The sequence below is a fragment of the Pleurodeles waltl genome, chromosome 5, assembly GCF_031143425.1.
Source record: "Pleurodeles waltl isolate 20211129_DDA chromosome 5, aPleWal1.hap1.20221129, whole genome shotgun sequence".
Classification (NCBI taxonomy): domain Eukaryota; kingdom Metazoa; phylum Chordata; class Amphibia; order Caudata; family Salamandridae; genus Pleurodeles; species Pleurodeles waltl.
This window is the reverse complement of record NC_090444.1, coordinates 1753693821-1753711369: the sequence shown is the minus strand read 5'-3', so window position 1 is coordinate 1753711369 and position 17549 is coordinate 1753693821. Positions and strand designations below refer to the sequence as shown.

The window sequence follows — 17549 nt, the reverse complement described above, 5'->3', positions numbered from 1 at the left end:
ACCAAGGGGGTAAGCAGAGGTTAGCTGAGGGTGATTCTCTTTTACCCTGACTAGAGTGAGGGTCCTTGCTTGGACAGGGGGGTACCTGACTGCCAACCAAAGACCCCATTTCTAACAGTCTGATTCTGAATACCTGGGGTAGTATAATTAAAAGGAATTCATGAAGGTTGGGAAATCCTAAATAACCACAAACTATAGAGAGCTCACACCTTGCCATACAAACTATTATGACATGGGGTAGCATTTTTGATACGAAGGTTAATCGGTATTTGATGTTTAGAAAAGTTCAGTGAAAGAGAATAATATATCCTAGATATAGTCAGTACAAATTCAGTTATTTGCAGTGCTGTGAAGTGCCCTCTTCTTGGAAGAATCTAAGCTTTCAGAGGCAAAAATGGCCTTTATGAGAAAAAATTGAAAATCAACCTGTTGCCACTTGTGTTATTTTATAAAGAAATTATGCCACGTCAGGGCCCTTGGTTGAAAGTATGTTTTTGGGGTTTAGTTTTAGGTGTATACTTACATTACTTTAGGTGTAGTTATAGTCCTGAGGCAGGCAATTGCCATATGACATTTGATTTTTAGTTTGGGTTCCACGGAAATGAGAAATGAGTTGTATGTGTGATGTCGCTAGTCAAGAGTTTGTTGAGCCTGGCTCTAATCCAGACAGGAGGTGGCCTCTTTGTCTCTCTATCCTGCTTTCATCTTCTTTTTCACATAATTTGCAATAATGCTCTTTATATAATAGAGGATCACATGGAAGAACAAAGTATATCACCCATTTAAAAGGAAACACGTCAGCCAACTTGTCAGAGATTTGAGAGTGGACAGCGTAACATACGATATGCCTTTTCGTCAGCTCTTGGAGAAGTAACAGGTTAGTGGGCTGTTCCTTCATGAGTGCCTATTGTGTACTACTAGTGGTCTTGGGAACTGCTTGTTGAGCATCAAGAATCCCTATGTCTGTCTTTAATTCTCTACAGAGTAGAGTGGAGGAGGAGTCAAGACTTACTCGAGGAGATGATGAACTCAGACAATGCAAAGCAGGAAATAGTAACATTTGGTAAAGACCACTATACAGCCAGAGCTATATTTGTGCAAAGAGTATAGGTCTTTATTTAGGATAGCAGAAAGACATAGAGCAATATCACCCTTTGAGTCTCAAGTGCATGCTGTTTCATAGTGCGTATACGGTAAGGCTCTGTTTAGAATTTCACTGAAGTACATGGGGCAATACTGTCCAATGGAGAGAATTAGTGGATGTTAAAATGTCTTCAGAAACCTTTTGGTATCAATCCTTTACCTGTTGATTTGTTTGCTGCTCCTGGTGAATGGATTTGCCAGACAGAATGCTACACAAATGTCTCAAGTATACTATCATCCATTTGCCATTTGTGTATTCTCTCAGCACGCCAGAGGCAAGAAAGGACAACTCAAGGACTTGAGCCCAGACAAGTGAAAATCAGTAACTATAGGTCAAAGCACAAAAATATTTTAAACATGCACGCCAGTCTTTCAAAATGCAAACTGGAATTCCACCCTCAAAGAAAAATCATGAGTCAAGAGCCGTATATTCTAGTGTCCAGATACATGGTTACTAAACAAGCCAAATGGAGATGTGGTGAAAGGGGCATATGTGAGGTTCTCGGCCATGCTTACCTGCCGTCCAGCGCCTCCACGTAGCCAAGTCACATGAATGCTTGGACATTTTTCCAGAGAACTGAGCAGGAAAGATCTTTTTTTTTTATGCATTTATTAACGAGGCAGGCAAATACATACAAGGCAAGTAGCCTCGAGCAGTGGCAGAGTACTGTTAACACTGTATATACGACAGGCAATGAAATATACGTCAGCTCATCAGTGCAGAGATGGTAAAATCAACAACAAACATGAATCAAGCATAAATAAACAACATTTCTTTGGTTGGCTCCATGATAAAGAAGAGCATCAACTCAGTAAAGTTATCTCCCCCCGCTTACTCATCTGGGAAAAGTAATACAGAAGTAGAGCTCTCAGTCAGTGCCAAGAGTACGCAAGTAAATCCAGAATGGTTCCAAGATGTCTCTGGGTCTTGGAGCGCTAGGCAGAGTAGAAGAGTAGGTTTCAAGCCATTCGTCCTGTCCTTGAGCCAATCATGGAATCTGGGAGAGCGTCGCCCCCCCCCCCCCAATACCATGGTAACTCTATATTTACCCAACAGTATCATAGTTGCGATGAGCTAACAAAAGGTTTTAGGGATATTATCAACATGCCCTAATAACACAGTGTCAACCAAGAGCTGGATTCCAAGGCCCATATTTATACTTTTTGACGCTAAACTGCGCTAACGCAGTTTAGCGTCAAAAAATTTAGCGCCGTCTAACGCCATTCTGAAGCGCCATGCGGGCGCCGTATTTATGGAATGGCGTTAGCCGGCACAAGCAGACCGGCGCTGCCTGGTGTGCGTGGAAAAAAACCACGTAGACCAGGCAGCGCCGGCGTAGGGGGAAAATGGCGTTAGGGCGTCTTAAAATGGGGCAAGTCAGGTTGAGGCAAAAAAATCGCCTCAACCCGATTTGCGCCATTATTTTCGACGCCCAGACGCCATTTAAATGACTCCTGTCTTAGTAAAGACAGGAGTCATGCCCCCTTGCCCAATGGCCATGCCCAGGGGACTTATGTCCCCTGGGCATGGTCATTGGGCATAGTGGCATGTAGGGGGGCACAAATAAGGCCCCCCTATGCCACACAAAAAAATTAAAAAAATATAAAAAATTATACTTACCTGAACTTACCTGAATGTCCCTGGGGTGGGTCCCTCCATCCTTGGGTGTCCTCCTGGGGTGGGCAGGGGTGGCAGGGGGGTCCCTGGGGGCAGGGGAGGGCACCTGTGGGCTCATTTTGAGCCCACAGGCCCCTTAACGCCTACCCTGACCCAGGCGTTAAATAGTGGCGCAAATGCGGGGTTTTTTGACCCGCCACCTCCCGGGCGTGATTTTTGCCCGGGAGTATAAATACGACGCATTTGCGTCGCCGTCATTTTTTTAGACGGGAACGCCTTCCTTGCATCTCATTAACGCAAGGAAGGCGTTCACGCAAAAAAATGACGCTCTTTACTCATACTTTGGCGCTAGACGCGTCTAACGCCAAAGTATAAATATGGCGTTAGTTTTGCGCCAAATTTGCGTCGAAAAAAACGACGCTAATTCGGCGCAAACGGAGTATAAATATGCCCCCAAGTGTAGTCTTGGCTTTCATAGTGCAAGGCTTGGTCCCAGAATAGGGCAATGCTCGGACAACGCCATGCTGAATGCAAGAAAGCTGCATCCCAGGCACCACACATTTTACAGCTACTGTCCCCAATATGTGTATATATAGCTAAGCAGTAAAGATCTTTACCAGACAGAATAAAGGTCAGGTTAAATGAAGACCAAAAGGACAGAGGTGTTTGTGCACTTGTGGCTGCATAGCGCCAACAAGGGCAACCTTTCACCATGCTGTAAAGGTGCTAGCACAAAAACAATCCAAAGAGAACATAATGAGGAGAAATAAACCTATTTCTCTGTGTTATGCCTCTATGTGGTAGGCGTACCTATTCCAAGCAATTCCAGCTTTACAAGCCTTAGTAAATCTGGAATTGCATGAAATACATGGGTGGATGCACAGGATCGCCCATGTTCCACCAATGGAAAGCCTACCTCTAAGAAATATACTGGAACTCAGAGCAAACTGCTGCGTTACATTTCTTTACAAAGCCACGAAAGGCCACGCAAATCAAGGCTTGGATGGTTTGTAAATTCCAAAGAAACCTTTGCGTTAATATGCGTTGCATTGCGCGAAGCAAGGGTGGAGCAAAGTTTCAGTAAATATGGACCTAAATATTTATACTGATAATCATATATGGCCATCTCTGTGATTTTGGTGCTTGAGGAAGACAGGTTATTTCTAGCCACCGTTTATTTTCTTTTAGGTGTCAGCGGGTAGTAGAAACATATCTTCAATTAAGAAGACTGCATTACAGATTAATATTTTTCCCACGGAGCCTCCCCAGCCAATCAGGCATGTAGTTCAGGGAAGGGGAATTGTCCAGCAGCTTCTTAGGATTAGCACGCCAGCAGCCAAGAGTCCCCCATGCTCATGCATCGGCGTCTGAAGACTTGTTCTATAACTCTATTTCTTTTATTGAAGACAAGCTTATACTATTAGCTGATAATATATCACATTTATCTGTAGCCTTTGTCCATCCATCAGGACGTCTGGTAGTCTACAAACCTTTGACAAGAAATTCTTCAGACCTCATTTTGGTGTCTCCTCATAACTGAAGATCCAAGCATAAACAGTTGTTCAGGCGAAACAGCCTTTACCACGCAGTGCCTTTAGAACACAGTCTAAACAGCAAATGCGTCTTTACAACGTATTCCTGAAGGGAAAGATCCGGAACAACGTGTCCGGAACCACGCCTGCATTGTTCACGCAAGCGAAACGATGCTTGCCTGAACAACGCAGGCCTTTTTTTCTGCCTTAACCACGCATGTGCTGAACAATGCACATGCGTGGTTAAGGCAGAGTAAAAGGAAGATCCACTGGGAGAGGATGTGGTCAGGTAAGTGGGGCTGAGGCAGGGTTGGGGTAGTTTTTAGGGGTGGGGCGGAGGGTGAAGGGGTTAGGGTGGTTAGGTTATTATTTTTTTTTTAAAGGTGCGGGGGGGTCGGCACTATGGTTTTTAGGGAGGGGGTGGGGGGTCTGGGTTATTTTGTTTTTAGGGGCGGGGTAATTTTGTATTTGAGGGGGTGGGGGTCAGGTTTTTAGGGGTGGGGGTCAGGGCAATTTTGTATTTAGGGCGGTTGGGGACAGGTTATTAGGGGTGGGGGTTAGGGTAATTTTTTATTTAGGGCGGGTTTTTAGGGGTTGGGGGTCGGGGTAATTTTGCATTTAGAGCGTGTGGCGGGTCGGGTTTTTATGGGCGGGTGGGGGGTTGGGGTAATTTTGTATTCAGGGCAGGCGGGGATAAGGTTTTTAGGGGCGGGGTGGGGGAGTTAGGTTAATTTAGTTTTTAGGGGTTGGGTAGTTTTATTTTTGAGGGGTGGGATCGGTTTTAGGGGTCAGGGTGGGTGGTGGTGTATCGGGGTAGTTTTTAAAAGTGGGGGGTCGGGATACTTCTGTTTTTAGGGGCAGGGGTTTGGGGGGGTCAGGGTAATTTTGTTTTTAGGGGTTTGGTTGTTTTATTTTTGGGGGTGGGGGTCGGTTTTAGGGCTCTGGGTGGGTGGGGGGTATTGGGGTAGTTTTTAACGGTGGGGGTCAGGGTACTTCTGTTTTTAGGGTGGGGGGTGGCATGTGACAACCACGCATGCCGTTTCCACACATGCCTTTACTAGGCATGCCTTTACAACAAAAAATCATTGTAAAGGCATACGTGGTAAAGGCATGCGTGGAAACAACGCGGTCTTTGTTCCGACCGCGTTGATCAGGCATGCGTGATTGCCATCATACAACCATTCCTGAACTATGAAAGTCGTTACAATTACTTCCTTTAGTGAACGCATTGTTGGACCGGTGTTGGATTTTAAGTCCAACACATTCCCTGCTGTGCGCAGGCTGAAGTTGGAATAGTAAATTATACCATTCCAAAGTCCAGCGCTTCCCTAAGGGATGTCGTTGAAACGACTTGCATGCTAAAGGAATGCGTGGTAACGACGCATTCGCTATTTAGACTGCGTTCTAAAGCCATGCATGATAACAGCATGTGCAGTTCCAACATACAACCGTTGTTCACAAACATTTATCATTCTTTTTAACTGATGTTCTAAAGTTTTCAATACATTCATTTAATTATTCTTGTTGTGTAATTATTTAAAGTTAAAACTAGTTGCCTATTTCATGGTAGACCAATTGCTTCAAGTGTTAGTTAGGTTTTCTATGTTATGGTCATTAGCAAAATACTCTAGTCTTCATAGAAAGCCATGTAAATGTATTCTTCTATAGTATAATATTAAACAAAAAGAATTAATTTGATAAGAAAAATCGATTAAATAAATTGAAAAGATTGAAAAAAACTAGACTTTATGAAGAATTGTTTATAATAAAATAAATGCATCCTTTATGAATTATAGTCACTATATACCCCTTTGGTATTGGGAAAATTAGAATTACATTTGGGCCCCAAACTACAAAGTACACCCTCAGTAGTCAATGAACAAAATCAGGAGTTTCAAGTCACAAGTGATTTTAAGTCTCTGCTTGCTACTTAGAAATGATGATCAAAATATCTGACTAGTAAACTACAATTTATTACCGCCATTCCCATACCTGACAACGGAAGGAGGGGATTAATATGCTGGTAGTACTAAAGTAAATCTTGTTTCACTTGCAATCATAGCCTTTATTCTTACCACAGATTTACATAACAAGCTATTGGCTAATTTGCTTTGTCTGTGTGCTCATCTGGGAGGGGTTAGTGCTATTGCAATTTATTGATCAGTCTTGCAGTAAATGTAGTGCTGCAGAATAATTAATTCCTGAGCAAACTGTAGATCAGATTTTTAGAAACCAATCGGCTGTGGACCCTGTGCAGTCAGTAGAAACATGTGATGGAGTCTCCTTAGAAGGAACAGATCAGTAATTGGCGAATAGTAATCATTGTTGTAAAGAAAATGCAAGTAGCCGGTCACAACTCTGTCAAACTTAGGCTACCAAAGGAAAATTAAGGAGAGGTGGAAGGAAGACACTGCTGATCTGGGAGTGGAGTGTGAGACCCTAGCAGAAAAAAACAAGTTACTGTCAGACCTCAGAAAGTTTACTCAACCACTCCCCAATAGAAGCGACACTTACATGAGTAAAGAAGGATTCACTCTTTGCTAACCAAAATTAACAACTAAATTAACCTGTTAAATTGATAATTTATTTCCTCTGGATACTAACTTTATAATTGTAAGAGGCTAAGCATAATGTTGACTGGAATACACAATATTTCAGTCAGGTTTTACTTTCCTATTTTTGTTACAGTGTTGGAGGAGTAAGCGTTTAATAAATGTTTCTAGCCGGAAAGTAATGTGTGCCAATGAGCTATCCTTGGCTTGTCAGGCTGATTAACCTATTTGAATTGCCCTTCGGGAATCTGTCAGTATTATGGCATCCTCTTTCAGTGTTAGTGGAAATATGTAGCTTATACATTGTTTCTTTCATTTTAGCGTTTTGAAGTTAAGAATCTTTTCTTCATATGAAAATCTCACAGGACTTTGTGTATATCATTTAGCTGCAAAACTGTTTAGTGTGGGAATGAGTTTAGCCTTGCTTGGTCAGATGTCAAATGGATGTTTGCTTTACTGGGGCCCTCCACAACCTCTGTTCCTCTTTTTTAAGGTGTGACGAGCAGAAAACAGGAAGGAAGATTCTTGTGTACCTCCAGATGTTCAGACCTTACTGCTTGAACTTTCTTGTATGAAAGCAGACTTTCCAGGACTGCATGTAGACAATCTCTTGGAAAGACACTTCAGGAACCTTTGTCTGCCATGGAAGTCTGCCTGGCTGCTGAGGAATCTTTGACCCTTGAAGCTGTGTCTTCAAAAAGGGCACTGTGACTCCATACTTGACTGCTGACATGTGCAGGATTTGCCAGTTAACTTGACTGTGGGATTCCTAACTGGCCTGAAACCAATATATGTGGTGACCCGGTATTATGGGGACACAGTTCCTCTGTTGGAACATCTGAAAAAAAGTTTCTTCCAGAGTGGACAACATCCCTAGATATCTGTCCTGATTATTTCTGTAAGAAAACAACTTGTAATGCCATACAATATCACGAGAGAGAAACATGTTTCTAGGTCCCTGAATTAAACTCATCTGCCCAGCTTCTGAGCGCCCTTAGGCTGAGGTTCCCTAGTGAATATTCTTGCAGTACTGCTGCTCTCCAGCGACTTACTTCTCTGATTAGTAACTCTAAAGAGCTGGCGGGGTTGGGCACCTTCAGTCACATACCGTGATCACTTCTAACACACTAGAAGGATTGGACAAAGACGGTCACAAATCACACATCCAGCTGTGCTAAAAATTAATGGTGCACAGGGTTGATGAACTAAAATATTGTTGTAATTTATTGTTGGCTCACTTTTAACAAATACCCATCATTTCAATTTAAAAAATAACAATTAACTAAAAATATGTTTTGGTTAGTCTAGACCTCATTGATGCCACCGGGGTGGGGAGTATGGCTTTGTGGGGCTAGGTTAGGGGTAAAGTGGGTGCTGGAGATGCGAAGCATGTACATGGTGTCAGTGAGTAATGGCGTTATTTTGAGGGTTTCATTCCATACTGCCCTCTAAAATAACCCTCTAGTCTCTAGTAGAGTCATAGATTTTACAATACTAATTTATGCAGAATCTGAATCAATTTCCCTCTTTCACACATTGGGGGTAAGCCTTCACTACTTGCTATGACTACATTGGGAGAGTCAAGTGTAAAAAAGAAATAACTTCAATACTTAATCAGAATAAAAAAGAATTGTACAGTGTGAAACAAGAAAGGCTATGATTGATCCCAGCTTCCCAACTTGACCAAAGTGTGTGATCCTAGGCAATTGTTTTATTTCACTTTGTCTCCCTTTTCTTCATTATCGCATGTAGGCCCACCTTGAAATATATGTGTTCAGGAATGCACTATACAAATCCTTCTCTTGTGTTTGATTTAATAAACCATAATGTCTCCCAAGTACATCCCAGGCCGCACAGAGGGTTCGACGTGACAAGTGACTGGCCTCTTAGTTCACTATAGGCATTGTTGTCAGGGTGGGAGGGGGCATGAATGTGTCTACATTCCTTTTTTGAAAACTATCACTTTAAAAAAATACTTCTGAATGCACTGATATAATTTGCTGTACTAAGGTGAAATGCACCTATATGTTAGTGAAATAAACTTTTGGGAATTTTAAAGAGAGTTTGTCATTTTTATACACGTTTGTTGTAAGATGTTTTAAAAATTAATGTTTCTAAAATCTAGTGCAGAATACCTTCTTTGCTGCTTTTCTATTGCTTCAGTTATCTTGTAAATAAACCCTTGCCCGTTTGTTTAACATCTTTCTGAAAGTGAGTGCTCTCTTAAGTAAACAGAAGGCCTCTGCGGGGGTTCAGCGGGGGCCGCAAGTGAAGGTCGGGAGCACCGCAAGCGGCTCCTCGGCCATACTTCGAGGATCACTGCCGGAGAGCAATGCCTGGGTGAAGGTAAAACTCCTAATATTGAAACTGTGAACACAATGCTAAGGTGTGCATTGATGGAATCACGTTGTTCTCCATTGCATGCTACATTTACTTATTTAGCCTTGTTCATTTAAAACCTTTTTTTAGGCTTCTCAGTAACATTTATCTTGATTAGTGTTTTGTCTTCATTTGACCTTGTTTAATCATCAGCATTCCTATAGAGACTTTAATTATGTTGTTTTATATGATACTTGCTAATAATGCAATCAAAAAATCCAAGGTGGTGCAGAAAAGTGTGTGTATTCATTAGAAACTACAGATGTAGTTAGGGATTGGCCTTTATAAAAGCAGAACACTTTCCAAGAATTGTACTCACTCGTGTTTATTGGTTTTCTGAGACCATGCCTGAACTCACTATTCACAGCAAATTAAGCCATCTGGCAGAAAACACAGGAACATATTCTGCTGACCCCTACAATAACCCTTCAACACTTTAACACTACTGTAAGATCAAGATTAATAAGATAAGTAGATAGATAGATAGATAGATAGATAGATAGATAGATAGATAGATAGATAGATAGATCTTCAGTGATAACGTTATGCAGAAGGAGAGAAAGGAGGTGAAGGGCTCAATGGAAATAAAAAGAGAAAGATATTGATGGAGAGTTAAGAATTAACAAAAGAAAACATAGACAACAAAAGAAGAAAAAAGAGAAGGCTTCCCTAAGGGACAGAAACAATAAAGAATTATGAAAAAAGCAGAAACGGCACCCTGGATGGATGACTGGAGCTCAGAGGTAAGAGTCGGTCCAGAAGGAGAAAAGATAGTTGTTAAAAGCAGAGATTTAGCAGACAAACTAAAAATAAAGAGAATCTGAGCAAGGGAAAGATTAGAGAGGCCACCAAGAGACAGAATAATAGAACACACGAACACCAAACTAAGAATAAGGAAGGTACCAATGTGGCAAAGATGGACCAAAAAAGGGCAGAGGGACACCAATAAATAGGTTTATACTATAAAATGTGACCATCATCCATGTCTTAATATTTTGGCAGAATTTTCAAGAAAAATAATCTCAAAGGCAATGAATTTTCGTAGCAGAGAAGAATACCCAGGCCCATCCAGTTTGCCCAGTTTTAGTAACACACAAAACATACACAGGGATCATCTAGTGTTTAGTGGATGTGGGACAGTCCCACTAAGCATTAAATACCCTGTACTCCAGCCTTGTGGTTCCAACAACCCATTTTAAATTGGGGGAACCACTGAGTTATTGACAGCAGATTCTCAAATGCTTCTGCTATCAGAAAGCATTGACCCAGTGGTCTGCTAACCACCAAAGCCAGACTGGCAGTGCCAGGTATCAAGTGTTTTCCCAAAGAGGATGGAAGGGTGAGGGACAGTTTAGTTTCTGGGGTCTGGTTTTATTACTGGGGGACAATTGTTCCACAGTGGTGCAATATCTGCCCCGAACCGGCAAGGAAATGCCCTCACTATTTTTAAATTCAGGTATCAGGTGTTTTACACAAACAAACTCCTGTTTTGGGAGTTTGTGAAAAATAAAACAGAATGCTAAACCAGCAAAATAAGCATGGCGCCCCCTCAGCATTCATCTGCACCTTCAGTAAATCCACATCACTGGTGAATGTACAGACGGTACATAGATCATCACCAGGCGGTGGACATGTCTAGGGTTGGAGGGCTGCCCAAATGACTAATAGTGTCAAGCTTTATTCTAACAGGTGGGGCGCTGTTTCGTAATTTGTTTCTCTTCCAGTGAGATCTGTAAACCTGTCCTCTCTCTGATGCTGTTTGGAATTATTTACACGCCCTCTAGATGTCAGGAGCATGAAATAGACTGATGCACTCTCTTCTACAGATACAGAGTCTAACTAATTTTTACATATGTTAGTACATGATTTTCTCAGTTATGGGTCATAGTCACAACATTTGTTACACACATACTTTTAATTTCGGTACCCAAAAAATGGCACTTGTGGTCAAAATGACATATCCTGATTAACTGAATACATTTCTGATGAAATTTGCTGTCACCAAAAATCCATTTTAGAAGCAGCGGTTTGCACACAGTAGTACAAGCCTCTGCTGCTAGTTTAGAAATTAAATTTAAGACCTGAATTATGAAATAATTTAATTTAAGATACAAGCACTTCTCTGCACTTTTACATCTCTGTATTATTGTTTTTCTTTCCGTTATCCTTAATAGGGGGGTCGGTGAGTTAAGCACTTGCTGCAGTCTGCAGATATTTATTATGAGCTGTTGCTCACGAGTGTGAGCCCTGGCAGGGCCAAATCTCTTGTCCATCATTCAAAAGTCGATACATTGAGCAGTATTACATTCGATAATAAAATGCAATGCTTAAAGGGATTTCAGGAGGAAAATCTGAAAGATTAGGTGATGTTTAGCAAACCTGTTTTTTATTATCGATAAATGCACTGTGATAGGTGATGCACAGTGGCTTAATCATTGAGAATTGTGTAGCTCATTTTCCCTTTTACCGCTTCCATGCACTATCTGCCTGATGTAGAGTTTCTCATTGAACCTGAAGGTCCGCCAGCCTCATTTTGCGCCAGGAGACCTTCAGTATGTCTGCGACAGAGGCTACTCCGCTCCCATCACTGGTATACCTCTCGGACGAAGACACAGTGAGAGCCATTGGAGTTTTGGATAAATAGTTGGGTACATTTGAACGCCTGCCCAATATAGAGAGAGCAGTCAAATGGCTAGTTTGCGCTGTCCATTACCACCTGGTAAAGCCAGGCAGTAAAGGAATGTTAGAAGTGTGAAATGGCCCCCACACCAAAGGAGACGCTATGGTATTTTGTTTTTTAAAATAAAAAAAATGTCTTAAAAGTTTGTCAGGCGGTACTATGACAGCAGTTCCTGCCAATGTAAGAGATGTTCACTGGGGTGGTGGACATCTCTAAATTAAGAGTGTGGTTACTTCATCGGGACGAAGGTGTATTTTACGCCACTGCCCTGATTTAGTAATAACTGTACTCCGAACTTTAAATCAGCCCCTATGACTGTGTTTGATCGATTGGTGACATATTTTTGGTACATTTTAGGGTTAGGCCTACATGTGATATCTACTCCTAATATTGATATAAAGACTGCTCCACTACTTGCATTTTAACGCAAAAATGTCGACATGCAAGAATGTGTCAATCCCCCAAGAACGGGGTGAGTCCAAATTGCGAGGCGTGGAGTTAGATGGATCAATAGCCCAGTGGAATAAAAAGTGGGAAGTGATTTTTGCAAAGCCCGTCAAAAGATGCAAAGACAACATTATGGAATGTCTAGATGAGCAGTAAGTGATGATGTTCGTAGAGTGCTGTGGCCCAAAACCCTTGCAAGTTAGCTGAGGTCTCTTTAGGACACCTGTTCTGTCTCGATCATAGTCTCTCAGTCACATACCAGGACCACCTCTAAAAACGTATAGGGGTGGGCAGGGCAGGCCTTAGTGCTAGTGGCACCCTGTGCGACAGTGTTTGTTGGAGCCCCCCAATGACCACTTCTGCCACAGATTCCCTCACTACCACGCTTTAACTGTGGCCCTCAAGTCTACATAACCACTCCCTCTCAGATACACTTTCCATCACACACACGTTACACAAACGAAAACAATCATAGGTGAAAATCAGTGTATGAGAAACGTTACATGAGACAGGACTACAAGGTGTAGTGGTCACAGGTCATCCACACTGGTAGGCTGTATAGTTTGAGTGCTTGGTCTGGAAAAGCACAAATTCGGAATTTAAAATGTAATACCATGGTTGGGGGTTCTCTTTAATAATAAGAATGGATTGCTATCCAAATGAACCCTTTTTACATCATTAGGATAATGAAAGACTGGGTAAAAAATCATAACGCTGGAATTTATACCTTGCAGTCTGCGTGCAGCTCTTTGACGACGGTTAATAGCTCACTGTTCTATACTAGGATTTTAACTTATACTCTGCAAGTAACAAAAAGACCTCTCTGACAAAAGTAGTAACGCACTGACCTATTTGCATTATATGCACTTAATCTGCATGGTACACTTTCTTTGCAGCAGGCATATTAACCCTCTGCCTACCTTAGAACGTCCACTAGAAAAACTCTGATCTGTCTCTAGGCAGAACATTAATCACCAGAGCTATCTTGACATATTTATTGTTACCTAAAAAGGAACTCCACAGCAGGTGCTTTTAAAACCATAATATACCTGCAAACCTAAAGGCAGCACCCGGTACGGTGGCGCTGGTCGCACCGCCCGGGGGTGGAGAGGTCAAGCATTAGACAACGTTGCCTCTGAAGGCAAAAAGAGCTTCAGCAGAGCCAATCGCATCCCAAGCCACTTACTCTGAAAGGTTAGCACCTTGGAGCGGAGTCAGTTACATGTCAGGATCACTTCTGATAGGCTATGAGGGTTGAAACGCAGTCAGTGACGTCAGACAACCAGCACTCTGACTTATATGCTATAAAACTGTTATGCAAGAATTCGGTTAGATTGAAATATTCATTATTTTCAATAAACAATATGTAACAGTTAACAAACATATATACGTTTGTTCACTCTTGAAAAAAAAAGGTTGAATAGTTTTTGCAACGACAACAGATGATGGACGGAATGCAGATCAAATCAAACATTCACCCCCAGTCACAGATCTGGGTTTAATCCATCATTTGTTTTGCTCACCATGCCATTCCAGTTTGGGCCCAGCCATATGCAAATCAGTCTTGACCCTGTTCCCCATGGGAACAGTCCAGCCCGAACTGCCAAGCCAGGTCCCCCCAGACCAGAAACAAGCATCCTGGGACCGGTACCAGGGTATCACCCTTCATCAGCCAGGCTAGTTTGAATCTGGTGGCATAGCAAGCACAGGACCCATGTCTGGGCATACCCTTCCCACTTGGGCCGACAAATGCAAAAACAACAGATGATGGACGGAATGTAGAACAAATCAAACATTCACCCTCAGTCACAGATCTGGGTTTAATCCATCATTTGTTTTGCTCGTCATACTATTCCAGTTTGGACCCAGCCATATGCAAATCAGTCTTGACCCTGTTCCCCATGGGAACAGTCCAGCCCGAACTGCCAGGCCAGGTCCTCCCTGGACCAGAAACAAGCATCCTGGGACCGGTGATACAGTGAAACCGGTCCTAGGATGCCTGTTCCCGGTCCAGGGAGGACCTGGTTTAGCAGTTCGGGCTGGACTGTTTCCAGGAAGAACAGGGTCAAGACTGATTTGCATATGGCTGGGTCCAAACGGGTGTGGCGTGGTGAGCATACAAACAATGGATTAAACTAAGATCTTTGTAACTGGGGGTGAATGCTTGCATTGTTCAGCTTTCCGTCCATCATCTGTTCTTTTTGATCTGGGAACAACTCTACCCAAAAAATATGAACTGCGGGCAGGAACGCAGAGATGCTGATTCAAAGAATCTGCAGACATTTATAGAACCAGGGCTCATTATTATCTACAGTCAGGGGCTTAGCTTGAGGGGGGTATTTGGGGTCTTACCCCCCTAATAAATGCATTTGTGATAAATAGTTCGGTACATGTGCTTTCTGCTGGGTATGGTGAGGTTCCTGTCAGATTTCAAAAGGAATGTTAATACTCACAGACAAAACGAGCACACATTCTCTCCCACTTTCTGTTTGCAAAGGCTTCCAAAACGTTGGTTATTTCACAAAATAATGCGCCTTCTCTCACTAGTCCTCCTGCCGGTCCGCATTCCTCCCCCTTTGAGCCCCTGTTATGCACCCTGCTTGTCCTGTAATGTATTTTAGCATCATAAGCCAGCGTGAATGTTGGGAAATTTGAAGCTCACCTCCCCCCACCCCCAATTTTACTAATCACGCTGCGCCCATGTCTACAGTATGAATGAAATGTGGAGTTAACGGCGCGGAAAAGGGAGCTTGAATGGTGGGTGCATCCTGGGTGTGACGTTCACAACCGTGCTTGCAGCTATGCATAAAATGTCATTCCACCTGGAAAAGCTAACACCGAATGACAGTGTGAGTCCGGCTTGGAGAAAGGGAAATTAACACAGGACTTTTTTTCCTGCCAGGAGAGGACTCCCAGTTAGCAGGGCTGTTGAGGCTATTGAATGATTCTTGCATAAATGTGATCATGGAATATGTCGTGATTAACAAGGTTAAGCTTCTGTACGAAGGGGCGACTTATTCTGATGTATTAAATTGATTTGTACGATTGTATAATCACTCTGTATTGTTTATTATTAATCAAGCAATAGAGATTCAAGTGACATGAATATTTCAATTTAAAGAAAAAGTATTTAGTACTGTTAAACATTTCTGACACGCTTAGCAATGCAGCCTATCAACCCACGAGTGGAGGAAGCATGAATATGAGAATCTACAAATGACATAGATTTTCCATGAATCCTCCCACCAACATTTGTGAATCATTCTTGTAGGCAGCGTGAATCTACAATTCAGAAATGTATTTTCTTTTTTAAAAATCGTTGATTTCCCCCCATTTAAGTAGTTGTACAAATTACACATCTCTCAGTTGTTTTGTACCTACCAGTAGCATGACAGAAGAGGAGAGCAAGAGCGAACACAAGGTAGAACAGTTTCATGTTGTTTGTACAACTCTGAGGACGGTCGTCAAATTACTGCAGCAAAGCGGCCTTCACAGCACAGGGATGCTCGGTCCTCAGCCTTCCAGACGGACTAAAGATAACTCAGCTGCCGGCCCCAGTGTTATAGCTTTTTGACTCATGGGTGGACCAAATAAATCAAGGGGTTGTATTCTTCAAAGAGAAGAGTAGTTCCAATGTGTTTTAATCCACGGTGTTTCCAGGGCAACAGAGGCACACTGTGATTACTTTGTAATGTCCTGTACCAAATCTAATGTCCAGCAAACACATTAATGTAATGTCTTCCCAACCTTGGAAGGCGTAATTGCAACTTACATAGTTGCAATAGTGCAATATGGACTTCAGGATCACTGTATAAAAGCTTAGAAAATAATCTGACTAATCAGATCAAAAGAATGCATATATTAATTAATCCAATTAACTGTCCTGGAATACAGTACATAAAGACCCATTTACATGCTGTTTATATTCGACAAACAAGCAAAATACTGTTGAAAACTTTTGTGTCACATGATTATGCCTTCCACGTCACACAATGATATGAGCTCAGGTTCCCTAACAAAATGTCAGCACCGATCCATCCTCTGTTCATAATGCGTAGAAAAAAGTATTTTTCAGCTCTGCTTAAAAGCTTATTGCACTAGTGTCTGAAAACGACTGCATAATTCCATGATAAGGAAGAAATTGAAACCACAACTTCAAAATATGTATTACAGAGCTATTTAGTAAGCAGGAATATACAGGATGCTTCTTTTTGCATGATCACTGTTAGACCTGACAGCTTTACAGTGGTCTTCCCCCAACTTTTTGCCTACTTCCTCCACTTTTCTGACCTCTTTTTTGCTGGCTTTTGGACTCTGTGCACCACTACTAACCAGTGCTAAAGTGCTTGTGCTCTCTCCACTAAACATGGTAACATTGGCTTATCCCCAATTGGCATATTTAGTTTACTTATCAATTCTTAATAAAGTGCACTACATGTGCCAATGACCCTTAAATTAAATGCTTCTTGTGGGTTTGCAGGACTGATTGTGCCACCCACTTAAGTAGCCCTTTAACCATGTCTCAGGCCAGCCAGTGCAGAACCTGTGCGTGAAGTTCTACACTGCCATGTCAACCTGGCAAAAGTAACCCCTTTCCCAGGCCCAAATCTTCCCTTTGTATACATATAAGTCTCCACTAAGGTAGGCCCTGGACAAACCAGATGGCAGGGTGCAATACATTTAAAAGGCAGGACATGTACTTTTAAGTTTTACATGTCCTGTAGTGAAAACTCCCAAAGTCGTTTTTCACTGCAGCAAGGCCTATCTCTCCCACAGGGTAACTTTAGAGTTACCTTATTACATTTTATGTATAATTCACAATCTGGAAGAGATCAACTTGTCAAGCTTGGTGACTCTGGAATCACAATTTAAAACCACAACTGATGGTGAAGTAGGATTTTAAATTGCATTTCTGAAAATGCCCCTTTAAAAAGTTGGCATTTTCCTTATGTAGCCATTTGGTGCCTGCTGCCTGTCTCTGATCTCTTGTCTGGGGTGGGTGACATCTGGGCTTTGTGTATTCCCCCTTGACAGTCCCACACAATGGGAGCTTAGGTGTGACTTGATGGGCCATCCTGGCAGGATGGGTGGGAGAAGGTGGCCACAGCCTCACTCACACCTGAATAGGCTGTGCCCTGTCCCCACACAAAGGGCTGCATAACCCCCTATAGTGAGTCTGAGCCAGGGCAGGAAGGACA

At 42.3% G+C, this 17549-nt stretch overlaps 1 long non-coding RNA gene across 1 annotated transcript in view; it reads right to left on the bottom strand.

Annotated features, from left to right (window-relative positions):
- Positions 1 to 16111, bottom strand: part of LOC138296741 (uncharacterized) — a 34222-nt gene extending 18111 nt beyond the window's left edge. Inside the window, exon 1 of the long non-coding RNA XR_011203887.1 lies at positions 15733 to 16111. This is a non-coding gene — a long non-coding RNA (uncharacterized lncRNA). The remainder of the gene's footprint in view (positions 1 to 15732) is intronic.
- Between the last annotated feature and the right edge of the window lie 1438 nt (positions 16112 to 17549).